This window comes from Manis pentadactyla, chromosome 13 (assembly GCF_030020395.1).
Source record: "Manis pentadactyla isolate mManPen7 chromosome 13, mManPen7.hap1, whole genome shotgun sequence".
Lineage (NCBI taxonomy): Eukaryota > Metazoa > Chordata > Mammalia > Pholidota > Manidae > Manis > Manis pentadactyla.
In genome coordinates this window covers 7,690,695-7,712,900 of record NC_080031.1, presented here as the reverse complement: position 1 = coordinate 7,712,900, position 22,206 = coordinate 7,690,695, and the positions used below count along the sequence as shown (strand labels likewise).

General features: G+C 35.9%; 1 long non-coding RNA gene across 1 annotated transcript in view; it reads left to right on the top strand.

Annotated features, from left to right (window-relative positions):
* Positions 1-22,206, top strand: part of LOC118913564 (uncharacterized) — a 60,864-nt gene that overhangs the window by 10,221 nt on the left and 28,437 nt on the right. The window contains exon 2 of the long non-coding RNA XR_005025252.2: positions 1,364-1,480. This is a non-coding gene — a long non-coding RNA (uncharacterized LOC118913564). The remainder of the gene's footprint in view (positions 1-1,363; positions 1,481-22,206) is intronic.

Genomic DNA, 22,206 nt, shown 5'->3' with positions numbered 1-22,206 from the left:
ACTGGCACATAACCTTTGCAAAGATGTACTTCAGACACTAACTGGAAAAAACACTGTAATTCCTATAATTCCTTTTATCTTAGCAAACCCCAGAATGAATGTACAAACAAGGAGCACCAGTAAAAATGTGTTTTCTGAGCAAATCTTTCATAGTAGAGAGAGTGTTTCGGCCCTCAACATTCACTCCCCTTCCCGTTGAGTGGCAGCAGTGGGCTTTGGGGAACTGACCTGAGCTCCGCTGATGGACCCTGGTTAGGAAGCCAGCTATTGCTTCAAGGACCTAGTCCTTGGGGGATGTAAATTGGCCCCCAAAGACTGAAGATACAGACTTCTATTTGGTCGCTTAGGAAGAGGTGGTTTCTCCCATCTATTGGATGTAAATAGAGAAGTAGCAGGGCCTTATTGTAACTGGCAGCTGTCCCACAAGCCAGAGGGGAATCAGACATGGAATGACTCAGACCCTGTGGTCACAGAGCAAGGCGATGGGAAGAGCCTGTGTTCTTGAAGACACAGTTGATCTGCTCAGCCAACCAATCCTGGGAGCTGCTCCGTCTCTGGACTTTGTGTAAATGCCAGCTAGTCAATGTTACATTGTCTGAGGCAAATTGGTTTGGATGCTTTTTCTAATACTTCCAATTGAAAACATCCTGATGCATAGTTCAACAGAACAGTAAGAAAAACCCTCAATAAATTAATTACACATTATCTAGGCTAGAACTTGAGTACCCTTCTCCAGTTGAATTTCTTGACTATTTTAATTATAAAAGTAAATATAATTCAGAAAATGGACATTCGTCAGAAGGATTGAATTCTGTATACTCATATTTGTGTAGTAGAGTGTCTTACTGTATTCAGGCTGCTGTAACAGAATACCACAGACTGGGTGGCTGAACCGACAAACATTTATTTCTCATGGTTCCAGAGGCTGGAAGTCTGACGTGAGGGTGCCAGCATGGTGAAGTCGTGCCCTCTTCCTGGTTCACAATGGCCACCTTCTTGCTGTATCTCACTTGCAGAGAGAGAGACAGTCTCTCTCATGTCTCTTTTCATAAGAGCACCAATCTCATTTTTGAGGGCTCCACCCTCACTACCTAATTACTTCCAAAGGCCCTACTACAAATGTCATACTTTGGCGATTAGGATTTCAACATATGAATTTTGGGGAGACATAAACTTTTAGTGCATAGCATGGCATGTAACATGAATAGTATTAAAACATTAATCTAGGTTAATCTATTGCAGATAAAGAACCCTGGATTAACCATTACACAGAATATGCACATGCTTAGGTGTTTTTGTTTATTCAGGCTGCTATAAGGAAAAAAATGGTGGCTTATAAACAATAAACATTTATTTCTTACAGTTCTGGAAGCTGGGAAGTTCAAGACAGAGGCACTGGCAGGTTCAGTGTGTGGTGACGGCCTCCTCCTGGTCCTCAGACGGCCATCTGTTTTTGCTGTATCCTCACATGGAGAAAAAGGTGAGAGATCTCTCTGGGGCCTCTGTTATAAGGGCACTAATTCTATTCGTGAGGACTCTACCCTCATGACCTAGCCACCTCCCAGAGGTCCCTCCTTTTCATACTGTCACATTAGGGTTCAACCTATGAATTTGGGGAGACACAAATATTCAATCTGTAGCATTAGGGCACTAGAGAAGAGAGGCATCACAGAACTTTGTCAAATTTTAATAAGATCAGTCTTAGGTCAAGTTTTAGAAATTCATGATCTCCTGATGCTTCATCTAGAAACTTAATGCTATGAGTTAGAAGCTACATGTAAATTGGTGGGCTTTTTATCTACGTATCTATCTACCCTATTGATGGTAAATTGTAAACTCTTAATTTAAATTCTTTCATGGTTTTAGATACATGGAAGTTTTCTGTTTTTCCTTGAGTCACTTTTAGTAACATTTGTATTTGCAGGAAATTGTCCATTTTGTCTGTTTTCTGATTTAACCACAAAGTTGCTCACAATATTCTTTTATTTTCTAAATCCCTGCTATACTTGTTATGTCCCCCTTTTTAATTTTTTATTTTTTCTCTCTTTTTTTAAATTTTTCTCTTTTTATAATTATTTTTTCTCTTATTCACAGTCATGTCAGGGATTTTATTTTCTCTCATTTTACTAGAAGATGGTAAATAATAAAAAAAACAGAAGAGAGTAAGGAAATGGGACTATTCCTTCTATAAAATGCATTTTAAATCTAGTACTGATAGAAAAACAAATTTCAAGTAGTATGACAAAGTGGAAAAATACATCTATCTATATATATGCAATTACACATTAAATTACAAATTTAATATGTAATGAGTATCATAAATGTGATTAATAGGTGTATATATGTATATGCACTTAATACATACTTTGTAAACCTCATCAATAAGTACATGAAAGTATATCACCACAAGATCAGCAAATAAATATATTAAAATCTAATATTCTTAATCATAATAACACAAATCCAGTTATGAAATACCAATCACATCTATTAAATAAGAAAAAAACAGCAAGTGTAATATTTAATTCAGGTCTATCTCAAGATAACAGGTAAACGGAACATTTTAACGAATTATTCCTCAATTCATTTTGGTTCCCTACTTGATAATGAGCATTAAAATCCCTAGAAATAATATCCATATTCTTTGTTCTAATGAAGCCTATCATAAGGATTTCTCTTAAAATAATTCAAAAGATAAAAGTACTCATACTGATGGTCACCACAGCATCAGACTGAGTCCAACTCCGTGGAGACCCTCTGGGCCATAAGAGGTTAGTCTCAGCAATGATCAGGTATGAAATGAGCAGAAAACAGAAGAGGGGATTAAGTAACAGCTGTTTTAAGGGCTGATTCAGGGATCAACATAATACCAACACCTAAATACCCTAAGAAAGTGCTCCCTCCAAGAGAGGGAGGCAGACCCTTGGGCTGCAGTCATTCACATCTTTATTTTATCTCCTGAGTTAAAGTAGATATATTTTTAAGATAGATATACACATAAACGTACATGTATGTATATATAATGTTCACTATTATGTTTTAGTACATATGTATATATAATTGAAAGCCTGAAATGGACAGACATTTTATCCATTTGTAACTGGATAAAACGGATCTGGTTCTAAATTAATGAGGATGACACACTATAATAGCAATTTGTGTTACAAACTGTTCGTGAACATCTGTACTGCACAAATAAATTTGCCTCTGAAACTGCCACACTTTCCCAGAGTCCTACAGAGTATCCAGATGTAAATCTGCCTGGCTGACTGCCTTTGCTTTATATATTTGGCTCACCAGTTTGTGAGCAAATTTATATGTGAAATTTTAAAAGCTGGCTCAGGACTCAGTGTGGAGTAGAAAAATATTAACTGCAATTTACATTTATGTAAGTAGAGTATTTTTCATAAATAATCAGACCATTTCAAAATATTCTCTCATTCATTTACACCACATTATCAAAAGCTGAGAAAGTATAAACAAATATTTTAAAAGCATGATTTAGTAAGATGTATTCCCAGCAGAGTACATTAGTTTGAACCAGACACAGGTGTTAGGATTTGTATGTCCCTAGGGAGTGTTCCTAGGGAATAGTTCTTTCAATTCAGAAATTTTGTTTTTTACCAACTGATCGTTTGAGATTCCATAACATTTTGTTTCTTTATCTGCTGTGGCTAAGATCTACCAAACCCTGGGCTCTGAGCTAGAAATAAACAGAATGATAAGACTCAGACTTTGTTCCATGAGGAATTTGCAGTTTAATTATTCTCCTCCAGCTTCATTAAGATATAATTGACATTATGATATAACATTATGTAAGTTTAAGATGTACTATAGGATGATTTAATACTTGTGTATATTGCAAAATGTTTACCACAATAAGGCTAGTTAACACATTCTTCAACTCACATAATTACCATGTTGTTGTTATCATGAGAACATTTAAATGTTGCTCAATAGCAACTTTCAAGTATATAATACAGAATTGTTAACTATAGTCATCATGCTGTATATTAGATTTCCAGAACTTATTCCTTTTATAATTTGAAAGTGATGTTAACTGTGAAATTGCTGTATGTGGGCTTTATTATGTTGAGGAATTTTATTAATTTTGTTACTTCTATACCAATTTGTTGAGAGTTTTTAATCATGAAACAATGTTGAGTTTTGTCAAATCCTTTTTCTGCATCTACTGAGATGATTTTTCTTCCATTCTGTTACTGTGGTGTATCACATTTATTGACTTCCATTGTTGAGCCATCCTTGCAGCCCAGGGATAAATCCCACTTCCTCATGATGTTTGATCCTTTTGATGTGCTGTTAAATTTAGTTTGCTAGTGTTTTATTTTTGGTGGTTTTTTTTTTTTGAGAATTTTCGCTTCTATGTTCATCAGAGATATTGTCCTGCAGTTTCCTTTTCTTGTCATGTTCTTGTCTGGCTTTGGTATCAGAGTGATCCTGGCCTTGTAAAATGAGTTTGCAAATGTTCCCACCTCTTCAGTTTTTTGGAAGACTTTGAGAGGGGTTGATGTTAATTCTTCTTTAAATGTTTGGTAGAATTCATCCATGAAGTCATCTGGTTATGGGTTTTTCCTTGTTCGGAGGTTTTTGATTGAATTTCCTTACTCATTATTGGTCAACATTTTTTTATAAGGCAGGTGTAGTGGTGATGAACTCCCACAGCTTTTGTTTGTCTGGGAAAGTCTTTATCTTTCCTTCATTTCTGAAGGACAACTTTATGAGATAAAGTGTTCTTGGTTGGCAGTGTTTTTCTTTCAGCACTTCAAATATATCATCCTGCTCTTTCCTGGCTTGTACGGTTTCTACTGAGAAACCCACTGATAGCTTTATGGAGATTCCCTTGTAAGTGACAAGCTTCTTTTCTCTTGCTGCTCTTTAGATTCTCTCTTTGTCTTTGATTTTAGGCAGTTTTGTTATGCGCCTTGGATAAGATCATTCAGGCCTGAAATTTTGGGGTGGCCTGGCCTTCATCTTCATGAACTTGAGTGTCCATATCGCTACCCAGCTTTGGGAAGTTCTCAACCATTATTTCTTTTTCTTTTTTTTTTTTTTTTTTTTTTAAGTGAACCTTCTTTTTTTTTTTTTTTATTGAAGGGTAGTTGACAACAGTATTACATTACATTAGTTTCAGGTGTACAACACAGTGATTCAACATTTATATACATGATAATTCTAGGTACCAGCTATCACCATACCAAGTTGTTACAATATTTTGACTATATTCCTTATGCTATACATTACATCCTGGTTACTTATTTATTTTACAATTGGAAGTGTGTTTATATATATATATATATATATATATTTTGTGAGGGCATCTCTCATATTTATTGATCAAATAGTTGTTAACAACAATAAATTTCTGTATAGGGGAGTCAATGCTCAATGCACAATCATTAATCCACCTCAAGCCTAATTTTCGTCAGTCTCCAATCTTCTGATGCATAACAAACAAATTCTTACATGGAGAACAAATTCTTACATAGTGAATAAGTTACATAGTGAACAGTACAAGGGCAGTCATCACAGAAGCTTTCGGTTTTGTTCATGCATTATGAACTATACACAGTCAGTTTAAATATGAATATTCATTTGATTTTTAAACTTGATTTATATGTGGATACCACATTTCTCTATTATTATTATTTTTAATAAAATGCTGAAGTGGTAGGTAGATACGAGATAAAGGTAGAAAACAGAGTTTAGTGTTGTAAGAGAGCAAATGTAGATGATCAGTCAACCATTATTTCTTATGTAAGCTTTCTGCCCCTTTTCCCCTCTCTTCTCCTGGAGCTCCAACAATACATAGATTATTTCTTTTAATCATGTCCAATAGGTCCTGAAGGCTTTCTTCATTCCTTTTCATTGTTTTTCTTTTTGTTCCTCTGATTCATTGATTCTTCCTTCTGTTTGGTCCAGTCTGTAATGGCAGCTCTCTACTTAATTCTTCAGTTCACTCATAATATTTTCATCTCCAAAATTTCTTTGTTTCTTTTTTATGTTTTCTGCCTCTGTTGAGCATCTCATTTTGTTTTTGTATTGTTTTCCTGATTTCATTAAATTGTTTATCTGTGTTCTCTTGTAGCACACTGAACATCTTGAGAATAATTATTTTGAATCCTTTCTCAGGCAATTCATGTATCTCCATTTTCCTTGGGATCATTTACTGGAAATATATTGCATTCCTGTGGGATGTCATATTTCTATGATTCTTCATGATCCCTCTAGCCTTGCATAGATGTCTGTGCATTTGAAGAAATAGTGACCTCTTCCAGACTTTATGGACTGACTTTGATAAGGAAAGCCCTGTGTTGGGGGCATGCTGGAGCCTGTTGTAACCCAGGGTCCAGCAGTGCAAGACAACACCCATGGGGGCTTGTTATGGTCCAGGTCTGGAGGTCATGATGTCATCATCTCAGGCTGCTGGGTCTATGACATTAACTACATGGTTCTAGACGAGGACTGCAAAGAGTCTGCAGTGGTTGCAAGGCCTGTTGGAATCCTCAGTGGTGCCTCTAGGTGCAGTGGCTAGGGACCAGAGCAGGCAGTGGTGGTGGCCAGAGCTGGTGGTTTGGGAGCCACCTATAGATGTGTTGTAATGGCAGGAGCTGGATGCAGACTCACACATATTAATGGTGACTGGGGCCAGAAGCAAGGTGCCACGGCCAACTGTTAGGCCCAGCTGTCAGCATGCACGCTGCGGCCACAAGGTCTCCCTGCCATCACAACATAGCAGTGGAAGCCAGTGACAGGAGTCAGCCTGGGGGCGTGCAGATGCATAGCTGAAGGGGCTAGCTGCAGGTGAGCCCCAAAATGCAGGCCAGTACAAGGAAACAGAGCTGTATCCAGGCCCCCAAACAACCGCAGGGGCCCTGGTTGTTGGTGTTTATTCCTGCGTCTGCAGGATCTCCCCGTGGGCCTGCAGGTGCTAGTGAAGGCTGCTGCTGGAAGTTGGATCAGGGACGTGCAGGCGCACAACTGGAAGGAGTAGCTAGCCTCCAATGTGGGCCCAGTGGTAGGCTCAGCTGCCAGGGAGTAGGCTGGCATCCCCGGGGCTGGGGTGGGGATTGGAGGAGTGAGGAGGACTTCAAATGGCTGTTGTCTGTGATCTGGGAAAACCGTCGAGGGAAACCCTCAGTGATAAAATCTTCAGGGCGTCCTGGTTGCTGCTTCTTCAGTGGTAGATGCTGCTGGTGTCTCTGCAGAGCAGGTCACTCAGAGCCACAACCGCTTCTGCTGTCTGGCTGATACTGGTGGCCCTGCTCTTGCTGGTTCTGGTTCTCTCTGTGAGTCTCCGCCTTTGCACTCTCTGGGTGCAGCGCCCAGAGGGGCTGGGGAAGCTGGTCACTCTCCCCTCTCTCTCCTTCCTGGCTAGGGGAACTCCTTTGAGCTGCCGAGTTGCCTCTCGCCACCATGCACTGTTGGCCTGGGGGAGGGGATGATGATGAAGCCAAAATAATCCTGTTCTTCCTTTCTTTTTTTTCTGTGCTTATTCTCAGAGATTTTTGTTCCACTGTGTTGTTGAAATATCTTAAATGGACTCTGAACTCTCTCAGAGCTATTTTTGTTTGTGAAAAGCTAATTGTTGATCTCTGTGGGAGGAAGGGGTTGAGTCTCCTACTTTGCTATAATGGTGATAACACTCAGCTTAATTATTCTTAACAGTAACTTTGTACCGCTTCTAAAGATAAGACAATTATTTTCTAATGTGTTTTTAAAAATATTATAGATTAATACAGACAAACTAAAAAAAATTGAAACTACAGAAAAGTAAAAGGAAGGAAATGAAGCATCTGCAATCTTAATCAAGAATAGCTATTGTTAACAATTTGGTATACTTTACTTTTAGTCTTTTTAAATGCTCACATTAAAACATAAATTTTATGTCATTCATACAGATCTTTTTTTTTCAAATGAAACAATATGAATTTTCTGAAGTGGCAAAATATTCTTCACAAACTTCATTTCAATGACTTCCTGCTTATTTACTATATACAACCATTAAATATTATTTTTTACACATATCTGATTATGTCAATTCCTCTTTGCTCTCAGGTTTAAGCACTAACTTGGCACAGCCTACAAGTTCTTAAACTTCCCCTTTCCACATCTCATGCTATTGTTTTCCTTCACATGCTAGACGTCAGTTATACTCCATTCCCAAGTATCATACTCTCTCTCACCTCCCAGACTCAACCCATGCTGGGCATTTTAAGGCATCATTTTTCTCCCCTTTCCACTTCTGAGCCCAGTCCTTTTTTCTAATTAGCACCTACTACTACTCTGTTGGAGGGAGAGTGTGCAGATAGAAAGGAGGGGAGTCTCTGATCAAGTCCTGGATGCCTCATTTATAAAAGCAGAGAACCAGGCAAAGGATGCAGAAAATAGAGGCTGAGAAATGGCCAAAGAGGAAAACCCGGACAAGACAGCATCACAGAAACCAAGTAAGGAAAAAAAGGTGTCAACATTTGTAGACCAAAGGAGCAGAATAGAGTCCCCAAAATAGACCCATGAATATATTGTCATTGATCCTGATAAAGGAAAGAAGAGTAATCAAATGAAGAAAGGATAGTCTTTTCAACAAAAGGTGCTAGAACCCGGTATCTATATGAAAAGAAAAACTTCAACCTTTACCTCACGCCATACTCAAAAGTAACTCAAAATGAATCATGGGCAAAATGTAAGCATTTAAACTACTAAACTTCTAGATGAAAACATAGAATATAACCTCTGAGATTTTGGAATAGGCAAGTAATTTTTTTTAGATAGGACACAAAAGCATGACTCATAGGAAAAAATGTCATTAAATGAAATTCATCAAAATTAAAATCTGCTTCTGTAACACCACTAAGAAAGTGAAAAGGCAAGCCATAAGTGTGAAAAAAGTTTAGCATACATGTATCTGACCCAGAATTTACCTAGAATATAAAGATATCTTGCATCTCAATAATTAAACAGCCTTTAAGAAATAAAGTAAAAGATTTGAATAAACACTTCACAAAAAAAGAGATTTGCAAATTTCCAACGAGCTCATGAGATGTTCCACATCATTATTTATCAGGGCAATGCAAATTATAATCACAATAAGATACCACAAAACATCTATCAGAATGACTAAAATTAAAAAGATATGTGTTGGTAGGGAGTAACTTGAACTTTCATTATGACTAGTGAGAATGTAAAATAGTACAACCACTTCGGAAACAGCTTGGTATTTCTTACAAATTTAAATACCACTTTATGACCTACAATTTCATCCTAAGAATTTATCCAAGTGAAATGAAAATATGCATCCACACAAAGACTGGTACATGAATATTTATAGCAGCTTTATTTGTAGAAATCCCAAACTAGAAGCACCCCAAATGTCCATCAACAGGCAGATGGAGAAATAAATTGTGGTCTGTCCATATTCCTCACTACTCCATACTACACACTACTAAAAAGGAATGAACTACTGATATACACAATAACATAGATAAATCTCAAAAACATGCTGAGCAAAATAAGTCACAAAAAAGAGAGCTTCATATATGATTCTATTAATATGAAACTAAGAGAAATTTGAACTCTAGTAACAGAAAATATATCAGTGGTTGTCTAGGGGCAGAATGGTTGTGGGATTGGTTGAAAAGGACATAAGAATACCTTCTGAGGGACAGGAATGTTCTCTATCTTGATTATGGCCATGGCTGTTATTTATATATGTATATATATATTTGTCAAAATTCATCAAATGGTATGCTTAAGATGTGTAAATTTTATTGTTTGTAAATTATACATCAATAAACTTGTTTTCTTTTTTAATGTGTCAATTGCTATAGAAAACTTAGGTAAGTCTGAGAAGGGATTATTGGAAATGGCAATGTAGGAAGTCCTGGGTGACCTCACTAGGAATCGTTTCAATGAAGAAATGAAGACCAGACCCTCCTTGAAGGGGCTGGAGGAGAGAATGGCCTGGCGGCAGCGGGAATACAACTATGCATAATTCTTTCAAGGACTTTTGCTATGAACTGAAGCAGACAAATGGGGTGGGGCTTGAGGGGCACGTGGGGCTCAAGGGACTTTATTTCTAAAGGCTGGTGTTGTTAAGGCATGTCTGTATGCTGATGGGAATGATCTAGTAAAGAGAGTGAGATTGATGATGCAGGAGAAAAGGAACATATTGCAGAAAAAAGTTGCTGCGAAGGCTAGAGAGTAGGGGATATAAAGCACAAGAAGGGGCGTTTACCCCTTATGGGAGCTGGTGTTCATTGTCCACTTTAGCAAGAGAGAAGGCAGACAGAGTAGGGGGTGCAGCTGCAGAGTGGGCTGGTGGATTTGGTGGAAGGAGACTGAAGGATGTTCATCTGATTGTTTTTGTTTCTCCGTAAATTAAAAATGAGTGGGTTAGAAGGTGTTGGATGCTTAAAGAAAGAGATTAAGTTGGGAAACAGTCTCAGTAATACAGTACAATTGTTTGGTTAAGATGACTGTCCATCGCAGGTTTTGGTCATTCATTCAAAGTGGCACCAATAGGCACTGGTGTGTGTTTTTCTCTAGCCATGTTCAGCTTCTGGGCTGCAGGCATATAGCACACAGAATCTTATATTTAACTAATGTTGGCATTTTCCAGGTGACAATGCAGGAAAAGCTGTGCAAAAGGTTTCAATGTGGTTGCAAAGGAGTGGTTATATAATGAACCATAGAATCTAAGTTAGGTAATGAGGGAATTGATAATAAAAGGGTTGTGATCGGTAGAGGAATAGCGGTTAAGTCAATAGATCACAGGCTCTGCCAGGATTAGAGAACTGATGGTATGGGAGTAAATGGGTTGGAAGGCTAAGAGATGGTAGTCCAGGAATATGAAGCTTAAAATCTTCAGGTGATTAAGGGTTAGGGTATGACAGTGGAAATGATGGCAGAGGTAAGGTGGTGGTCAGAGATCTGACAGTACAAGGCTTTGGGTAGATCATCTTATGCATTTGAAATCATCAGAAAGGTGACAGGAGTAGAGATAGAAAGGAGAGCAGTAAATCAGGACTAGAAGCACAAATAAATGGTGACCAGGTGAGAATCAGTAGGTGATAACCACAGGAATGGGAGTCTTATAAGTCTGATGGCTTATCTTTATTCCTAACTGCTAATACTCACTTCCCCTTAATAGAATTTTTGAAGGTGGAGAAAAGGAAAAGACACAGAACAACTTTTATCTATATTTTTAATGGTCATGTTTTCCTCTCTCTGTAGTTTATTGATTTCAAGTCTACCTTAAATCAATCATGTTTTACTGAAGTAGTAAAGCTTTGAGAGAAAGAGCTTTCTGCTGATGGGATTAGGGGTGTTTGGAAGGCTTTTATTAGTGATTACCTGATACAGGCAGCCATTTGCAACACTCTATATGAAATTGCTACTGAAGGAATTAAAATCAATTAGATAAACCTTGTGAACTATGTTTCAAGTGGCCCAAAGATCCATCTATTTTCACTGGTGTTATACCAAGACCCCATTTACCTGGATGAGACAGACACTCATTTCCCTCATTTTTATTCATGGTATCACTCCAATAAAATACTATTTATTACTAAGTAACATAATAATTATCATTTGTTAAATGCTTACCAGGTGCCAGATACTCTACTAGCTATAATACTAATACTTAATATTTGTTAAACATTATTATGTCTTATGAACATTATATATAAAAGCTTTTATGCTTTTTATCTTCACCCTTTTCTGTCTTTTTTTTCTGTTGTTGAAAAATAATTGAGATGCATCATTATATACATTTAAGGTATTCAATTCAACAAGATGATTTGATTTACATATGTTGTGAGATGATTACCACAATAGGTTTAGTAAAATCCATATAGAGTTACTAAAAAGAAATAAAAAAAATTTTTCCTAGTGATGAGAGCACCTAGGATCTACTCTTTAAACAGCTTTTCTGTGTATCATACAGCAGTGTTAACTGTTGTTATCATGTTGTACATCGTATCCCTAGTATTTATTTATTTTATAACTGGAATTTTGTACCTTTGACCACATTCCTCCAATTCCCCCTCTCCATAGCCCCCACCACTGATAACTACATCTGACTTCCTTTTCTGAGTTTAGCATTGGGGTAAAATTGTAGTATTTCCAGAATATTTCACCTGACTTTTAGTACATCTGCATATCAATAGGCATTCAGAGGTAGAAAGAAGTATGGCTTTAGTGCATTTGCATCATTCCTCAGGGGTGGAGAGAAGTTCATCTCCATATAAATGGGTAATTACCTGGGCAACACGGGGCTTATCTGTACCTGAGAGGTGAAGAGAAGGACCAGTTTTGCTTCTGCCAGAGCAGGAAAGAAAGATAGCCCAGGACTACAGTTTGTGAGCAATAAACGAATTTTAAACTTTATTTCTTTCCCCCTTTGACTGATTTTGATTTTTAGAGGTATTTTGCCCCAGGATTTCCTCTCCCCAGACTTACAGCATTCTTTTTTTAAAATTAGATTCCACATATAAGTGAGATCATAGAGTAATCTAATTTATTTCACTTACAGCAATGCCTTCAAGGTCTATCCATGTTGTCACAAATGATAGGATTTCCTCATTTTCTATGGCTGAATAATATTCCATTGTGTGTGTGTCTTGCTTCCTTCTGCTTGTGGGCTGGAATGGGGGAGGGGTTTGGATCCAGACTGTGGCTCTCTACCTTTTACCCTTTCAATGTGACTTTCTCTTTGTCATTAGTTGTGGAAAATCTATTCTGTCCAACTTCAAGTTATTTTCAGAGTGAGTTGTTTTACATGTAGTTTGCTTTCATTGCTTTTCTCTGTTTTTTCTATTCTAAATTTCATTAATTCCTAGTCTATTCTTTGTTATTTTCTTCCTCCTGTTTGCTTTGAGTTTGGTATGATCTTTTTTTTTCCAGTTCCATAAGATAGAAGATTGTTACTGATTTAAGATCTTATTCTTTTTTTAAATTTAGGTGTTTATAGCTATAACTTCCCTCTAAGCAGTGCTTTAGCAGCTTTCCATAAGTTTTGGTATGCTGTGTTTTAATTTCTTTCATCTTAAAGTTTTTTTCAGTTAACCTTGTGATTCTTTCTTTGACCAATTTGTTATTTAGGATGTTTCATTTAATTTCCACATATTTTTAAGTTTTCCAAATTTTCTCTGTATCGATTTCTAATTTAATTCCATTCTAATGGGAGAACATGCTTCATGTGCTTTCAGTCCTTTCTAATTTGTTGAGCTTGTTGTATGGCCTGATATGTGGTCTATCTGGAGAAGGTTCCATGTGTACTTGAGAATAATATTCTTCTGCTGTCATTTAGTGAGGTGTTCTATAGATGCCTGTTAAACCTGGTTGATCTACCCATTTTTGAAATAGTGTATTGACACAACTATGTTATTGAATTTCTCCATACAGTTCTGTCGGTTTTTGCTTCATGTGTCTTGGGGCTGTTCCTATGTACATATATACTTAAAATTATTATATCTTCTTGATGGTACTTTTTATTATGTACATATATGCATATATAAAATAATGTCCTCTTCTGTAATAACAATTTTTGTTTTAAATCTATTTTGTCTGTCTGATACTCATATAGCCATTTCCACTTTCTTGTGTCTATTGTTTACATGATTTATCTTTTTCTATTTTTTTCTCTTTAACTTATTTGCATCTTTCAATCAAAAGTGTGTCTCTTGTAGCTACCATATATTTGGACCAAGGTTTTTTAAAAATCCACTCTGCTTTTTATTTGAAGTGTTTAATCCATTTATATTTGCTGCAATTACTAACCAGAGAGGATTTATATCTACCAATGTTTTGTTTACTGTATGTGTTATATAATTTTTTTCCTCCATCCTATTACTGCCTTCTTTTGTGTTAACTATTTTCCAATGTACCACTTCAATTTCCCTGAAATTTCTTTTACCATATTTTTTAGTTATTTTCTTAGTTGCTTTGAAAGTTTATTTTTAAAACAATCCAGTTTAAATTAATACTAACTTAACAACAGCAGTTTACAGAGTATTTGTTCCTTTATAACTCCATCCCCCACATTGTGCTGTTATTGTCTTAGTACATCTTTATGCATTATAAATTCATCAACACAGATTTATAATAATTGACTGATATAGCTGTCTTTTAAATCAGATATGAGAAAAAATAGTTTAAACCAAAAAATACATTTATATTGACTTTTATATTTACTTATAGATTTACCTCTATTGGTACTCTTTATTTCTTCATGTGGATTTGAATTACTGTCTAATTTCCTTTCATTTCAGCCTGAAGGAATTGGTTTGTATTTTTGTAGGGCAGATATGCTACTATTGAATTATCTTAATTTTTATTCATCCAGAAACACCTTGATTTTTCCCTTCATTTTGGAAGTATACTTTTGCTTGATAAAGAATTCTTGGTTGACAGTCTTTTTCTCTTGGTTCTTTGAATATGTTACCCAACTATCTTTGGCCTCCATGGTTTCTTATAAAAATTTAACTGATAAATTTATTAAGAATCCCTTGTATATAATGAGTTGCTTCTCTCTTGCTGCTTTCAGGATTCTCTCTGATTCTCTCCTTTGATTTTGTCTTCTGACAGTTTAATTATGATGTGTCTAAATGTGGATATCTTTGATTTCATCATACTTGGAGTTTGTAGAACTTCTTGGAAGTTATAGGTTAATGTTTTTCATTTAATTTGGGAAGCTTTTGTCCATTGTTTTTTCAAATATTCTTTCTGTCCTTTTCTTTCTCTCTTTCCCTTCAGGCACCCCCATCATACCTATCTCAGCATGCTTGTTGGTCTTCCCCACATCTCTGAGGCCCTGTTTATTTTTTTTCCTTTTTTTCCCTTATATTCTTCAGACTGGGTAATTGACCTATATTCAAATGTGCTTATTCTTTCTTCTGCCTACTCAGATTTGTTATTGAGACACTCTAGTGAATTTTCCATTTCGGTTATTGTAGTTTTCAGGTCCAGAATTTCTACTTGGTAATTTTCTTTTATATCTCTATTGATAGTTTTTATTTGATGAGAAGTCATACTTTTCCTTAGTTTTTTGGACTTTTAAAAAATTTCTTTGAATATATTTTAGAAACTGATGTAAGGTCTTTGTCTAGTAAGGCTATCAAACACCTTGGCTTCCTCAGGGATAATTTATAATGGCTAATTTTGTTTTCCTGTAGGTTAGGTCAGACTTTGTTGTTTCTTTGCATATCATGGAATTTTTTTTTGTTGAAGTTGGACATTTTTATTAATTTTATGTTAGCAGTTATGGAAAGCAGATTCTCCTTACTCCTCAGGTTTTGTTGTTGTTTACTGTTTTTTCTAAATTAATTCTGTAAACACTGTTTTCTCTTTTACATGTGGCCACTGAAATCTCTGCTTGTATAGTAGTGAGCAAATAGTTAGATTCCCTTAGATGCCTGGAACAATTAAGTCTTCCAGAAATTGCAAAAGGCCTCTCTGTGTGTGTTGGATCATGCCTTCAACATTCAACCAGGCAGTTTACAACTCTATTTTACCCTTTACTTCCTGCTTAAATAAACCCTCAAGATTAGCCAGAGGTGAGTACTATAGACCTCTTCAGGTCTTTCCTGATCATGTGTACAGGTCTGGGCTTGCATACAACCTTATATACCTGCATAGCCTTCTAAATTCCCAGGAATATGTCAGGCTATTTCAAAACCCCATAGAAATTATTCCTCAGCTTTTTCTTTTACTCCCTTTCCCCCAGCTTTTGGTTATCTTGTTTTGAACAAATATCAGTCCCTTTCTACTTTCTTTAGTGGTTGCCAGGCTGTTGGTTTTAGCTCTGATTGTTTCATGGCTACCCTAAAACTAGAGAGGGGATGGTAATAGTGTAAGTTAAAATGCCACAAGGCTTACCAAGATTCAGTCATTTTTCTTGAAAAAAATGTTCCCTGATTGCTTAAAGCCTTTGATCAATTAATAGAGTTCTGAAAAGTTGCTTGTGACAATTTTTGCCAGTGTTCTCATTGCTTTTATAGAGTAGAAAATTTTTGGAGGTCCTTCCTCTGCCGGTTTCACTAATATTATCCTTATAGTCTCCTTAAGCTTAGATTTTTAAACTGAAAATATATTGTCAAGTGTGTTTTAGGTACTGAGGAAAAGATCTGATTATTTACAGCATCTATAAAGAATATTGATGTAGATCTTCCAATAGCCAAATATTTTATTGTGCAATGAGCTGTTGAAGAAAAGGCAGTGAGGAATTGATGAGTTTGATTTACATTCTGATTCTGTAAGTTATCTATATGACTAGGAGCCGTATGTAAATAGCAACTTGGAGAGAGGTTTGTTTATAATTAAATGGAGTAGACATAAATATTCATATTCTTCAGGAGTCATTAATAAGTAAAAAATTGGGAATGTTATTAGGAATTAAGGTGGTCAGTGTTAAAGATAATTAGTGAATATTTCACTCTGGAAATTTCAATTCCCCTAAGCACTTGAAGCCCACCTCTCACTTTTTAATTTTTGCCGTCTCTTTCTCTTCTTGCAAATGACTTCACAGCTCATATAACACAATCTCTAATACACTGTTGTCTGTTTTTAATACTGTAACTTTCATTTTGGAATTTTAAAAAGGTAGATGGGGTCACACCATCCTCTGGCTGCTTTTAATCAGCGTACAACTGCAATGTACACCCTCTAAAGCAATGGTCAGTTCTCAGCCTTTTTGCTGCCATGAAATGCTTGATAAATGATTCCCTTATATGGGAAACACTCTCAAGGGCACATTCATATTTTGACAAACATCTCCCAAATTTAGAAGTCATGCATTGTGGTAATCTGTAATCATCAGAACAACTAACTTGCTATCTGTAGTGGTGGCAGTTTGTGATCTCCTGCAGAGATGAACTTGGGCTGTGGATCCGGACAACTCTGAGCGTTCTGGCCATACATAATGCTACTGCCTAGTCCCCAGAATTCATGTAAATGAATATGTATTCATACATAAAGTGAATCTTTTGGGAACTTCTGTACTTCGTGTCCAGAGAGGACATCTTCAAGAAGATGACAATTACTCTTAACATAAAAAACACCCTCACCTAGAAGACAACCTATGAAATATTTAGTAGGTTTTAGGTTGAATTTTCTTGTGGTTAACTTTTATATATCAAAATAATCTTTTAATTTAGTGTAAATCCAGCTCTGTCTTTTTATATTTACTATCCCAAGAACTAAGACACGTTCTTGTCAAGTCATGGAAGCATGACCCTTTATACAAGCAGACATGGATTGGGGAATTCTTGTTTCTATGCTTGAGCAGCAAGAATAGTAATAGAAGAAGTTCCTGTAATGGTTTTCATTTCTGTACCTTTTAAAGTATAATTAGAATGACTGGTCTATCGTGTAGGTTACAATATTTGCTGGTAAACAGCTTATTGATACATTTCTTTGGAAACACTTGATAGGGGTGATTAAAATGCATGAGACTGTGTTTTCTGGAAGGAACCATTCAAGCATAATTTTAGATGGTGGGCACTGAATTAGAGAAGTGAGAACTTGCATAACTTAACTGTGCTTAAGTATCTTTATATGGTATTTTTCATATAAGAGGATTTTTTTCATACCTCATTTCAAACATTTGCTAGTGCCAAGAATTTAAATTATTTTATATAATACTCATATTGAAGCATGAGGTATTGAAAAATAAAAGCCATTTCTTGATCAGTGCCTCAGGGCTCTTGGCATGTGTCCTTGGCTTCCTCACACCCTTTTCTAATTTTTAATATAGATGGAAAAAGAGTGGAAGTTGGAAGATTTGGGAAATGTGGTGGAGAAAGGAATTATAATGGCTGACGTGTATGGAGAATATGTATTAAAAGACTTTCAGCTCAAGTGTGCGTAAAGTGATGGTTCTTCTTCTGCTGATCTCCAGGTGTCCACTGCACACTATTAGCAGTTCTGTGGAGAGAAAACTCTTTTGCAAAGCAAAGATGAAATATATATATAGTCTCATTCGTCTTCAGTATAGATCTGGTTTTAATACCAAGGCCTCCTATGGCAAATAGGAAAATCTCTCACCCCTCCCAGAGATGGTGATGTGCATTCCCTTTGTGAATCAATGCATCTTTTGCAAATTTCCATCAGCTAAGATGTCACTGTTTTGTGTAATTTGTACTATAAAAGAAACAGGTACTTTTGGTGCTTACCAAATATGTTATTATAATTTTAAATATGCTTTTTTATTCTGCAAACATATTGTCCCTTCCCATAAAAGACTGATGTCCCCATTAGGGGAAGATGTTCTGCCGTTCTGCAGTGGACGAGAATTACTGCCTCAGATGAGTGGTCTGTCTCCAAATTCAGTGGGTGATGAGGAGAAAATATTAAACTTGTATTTACATAGATATTTTAGCTAACAAGGAACAAATTAAACTTTACTAATAATTAATAAATTAGTTAACAACTACACCACCAATGCTCTCACTTGATTTTTTTTTTTTTGGTATCATTAATCTACAATTACATGAAGAACATTATGTTTACTAGGCTCCCCCCTTCACCAAGTCCCCCCCACATACCCCTTCACAGTCACTGTCCATCAGCGTAGTAAGATGCTGTAAAATCACTACTTGTCTTCTCTGTGTTGTAGAGCCCGTACCCCCTCCATATTATACATGCTAATTGTAATGCCCCCTTTCTTTTTCCCGCCCTTATCCCTCCCTTCCCATCCATCCTCCCCCGTCCCTTTTCACTTATTTTAGAAGTCAGTCACTTGTGACATACTGAGCCTGAGTATTCTGAGGAGAGAATGGGATGTCACAAAGTGGAAGGCTTAGCAGTTGTACTTTCATTCATTTATTACCTTTCATCACATTGTAACTTAGGCAATTTACACTAATTTAAATGACATTTATGGTTTCCAAAAGAACATGGCTGAAAATTTCCTACAGAGAAATCAAAGATGAAATGCAGTAGCATCATAAGCATGATAAAATACAACACTGCAAGCATGAATACAGCACAATAATTAAAGTTTTGCATCCATAATATGAAAACACCTGGACAGTTTTAAGTGAGTTTTAGAGTCATGCATTATTCTCTATAGCTTATCAAGCTTCACAAAACTTAATACTAAATATATTGCAGCACAAATTAGAAACTATTAAATGAGTAATAAAAAATGCATATCAAAAAGTTTAGAATCAGGAAAGCAGTTCTTAGAAATTTTTAGCCTTAAATGCTTATGTCAGCAAAAAGAAAGAATTACCCAAGAATTAGTCACCTAAGTTTACATTTTGAGGAGTTAGAAAAAAATTACAAAATCAACTCAAAGAAAGAATTTAATTAAAAATGGAAACTAATGAAATAGAACACATAAATACGATTAGAAAAGATTAACAAAACCAAAGGTTGATTATTTAAAACACTAATAAAATTGACAAACCACTGCCAAATTCATTCAGAAAAAAAAAGAGAGAAGACCTAAATAATATCAGGAATGGAAAAAAAGGGCATTCTTGCAGAAGTTCCAGACATTAAAAGATAATACATAATCAATTTAATGCCAATAACATTTACATTTAAATAAAATGGAAAAATCCCTAGAAAAATATAACTGCTGTAACACAGTTTTTTTTAAAGTAAAACTGACTCAAAGAAATAGTGAACCAGAATAGTTGCATAACTATGTTAATGGCATAACTATTCAGGGAATTGAATCAGTGGTTAAAAATTGTCCCACAAAGAAAATTCTAGGGCTTTGTAGGTTCTACAAAACATCGAAAGAAAAAGTAATTCCAAGCTTCCAAAAACAATTGCAGAGAATTCTGAAAAACAGGAACCATTCTGGAGATCACTTTGTGAGGATGATGCAATTTTGGTTTGAAATTCCAATGAGAACAACATAAGAACAAAAAAACTATAAGGCAATATAAGCTAATTATTAGCAGTCCTACAATGTTCAAAAGATTAATGTTTCACAAGCGAGTTGTATTTGTCCCAGAAAAGCAAGGTTGGCATCATATTAGAAAGTCATCCGGGCAATTGGCCACATTAATAAATTGAAGGAGGAAAAACCCTACGACCAACTCCAGAAAAACACTTGAGAAAATTCAGCATCTAGCCATCATGAACACTACTCACAAAGTAAAAACATATAGAGCGGAATTTCCATAAACTGATAAAGGGCCTTCCCCAAACGTTTGCAAGCAGGTTTCGTACTTCACGGAGACACACTGAAAGCTGTCATTTGCGATGCGGGAATAAACCAAGAACGGCTGCCGTCACTCCTATTAAAGAGTATTCCTGCTACCCTACCAACACAGCAAGACAAGAAAAATAAACAAAAGGTGTGAGTATTGGAATGAACAAAACAAAACTGGTCTTATTTTCAGATTATACAAGTGAATAAGACTCTACAGATAAATTAGTAGAATTTTTCAGACAGCTTACCTAGTTTTCTAGAGAAAATCCAATCAATAAAAGGCAATTGTATTTTAACACATCCACAGTTAGAAAATATATTCACAAAAGAATACCATTTACATTAACAGCAACAAAAATACTTATGGATTTTCTTAAAGATCCATGAAACCTTGGAAAGAAAAAATGCGTGTATTTGGAAAGATATTTAAAATCTCAATAAATAATACTGTGTTCATGGGTAAGAAATCTCAGTGTCATAAAGGTATCAGTCTTCAAATGGATCTTTGGATTCAGTGCAGTTGACAAAGCAAAACTTCAACAGGCTTTTTGTGATATTTTGTTTTGGGAAATTTATAAATTTTCTTTGTATGGATTTACGTGGAAGAGAAAATTTAAAAAAAATTAAGGTATCATTGATATACAATCTTATAAAGATTTCACATGAGCAACATTGTGGTTTCAACATTCACCTATATTATCAAGTGCCCCCCACATACCCCATTGCAGTCACTGTGTACCAGTAAAATGCTACTGAGTCATTACTTGTCTCTTCCAGGCTGTACTACCTTCCCTGTGACCCACCTATATTGTGATTGCTAATTATACTGCCCCTTAATCCCCTTCTCCCTCCCTCCCCACCCCCTTTCCTTAGGTAACCACTAATCCCTTCTTGGGAGTCTGTGAATCTGCTGCTATTTTGTTCCTTCAGTTTTGCTTTGTTGTTATACTCCACAAATGAGTGAAATTATTTGGTACTTGTCTTTCTCCACCTGGCTTATTTCACTGAGCGTAATACCTTCTAGCTTCATCCATGTTGTTGCAAATGGTAGGATTTGTTTTCTTTTTATGGCTGAATATTATTCCATTGTGCATATGTACTTCCCCTTCTTTATCCATTCATCTACTGATGGACACTTAGGTTGCTTCCATATCTTGGCTATTGTAAATAGTGCTGCGATAAACATAGGGGCCCATATGTCTTTTTAAATCTGGGATCTTGTTTTCTTCCAGGTAAATTCCTAGGAGTGGAATTCCTGGTCAAATGATATTTCTATTTTTAGTTTTTTGAGGAACCTCAATAGAACTTTCATTTCTATTTAAAAGTTTTTTTAGTTTTTCACAGTAGTTGAACTACTTTACATTCCCACCAACAGCATAGGAAGTTTCCCCTTTCTCCACGTACTCACCAGCATTTGTTGTTCCTTGTCTTTTGGATGTTGGCCATCCTAACTGGTGTGAGGTGGTATCTCACTGTGGTTTTAATGTGCATTTCCCTGATAATTAGTGGTGTGGAGCATCTTTTCATGCGCCTGTTGGCCATCTGAATTTCTTCTTTGGAGAAGTGTCTGTTAAGATCCCACCCATTTTTTAATCAGGTTATTTGTTTTTTGGGTGTTGAGGCATGTGAGCTGGAAGAGCAAATTTTATATGCCAAAATTTACACAGAAGAACAAATGCTGAAGAATAGTCAAGACACACTTTTGATAGAAAGGACAAAATAGAAGGATGTGTCTGTCTGGATATCAAGATTTATTGTGAAGGTGTAGTAATTAAGACAGTGTAGTTTTAGGACAGGGATAAATAAATAGACCAATGGATAAAATAGAGAGTTCAGCAATAATCCACGCACACAGGGCAGGCATTGCAAAACAATGGAGAAAGGGAAATTCTATAAATGGCGCCTGGGTTCTTTGTTACCAAATTGAAAGAAAAGTGACTGTATTCCACTCACTCACAAAAATCAATCCTAGTACATTAAATATTTAAGTATAAAACTTGAAATTTTAAACTTATAGGAGA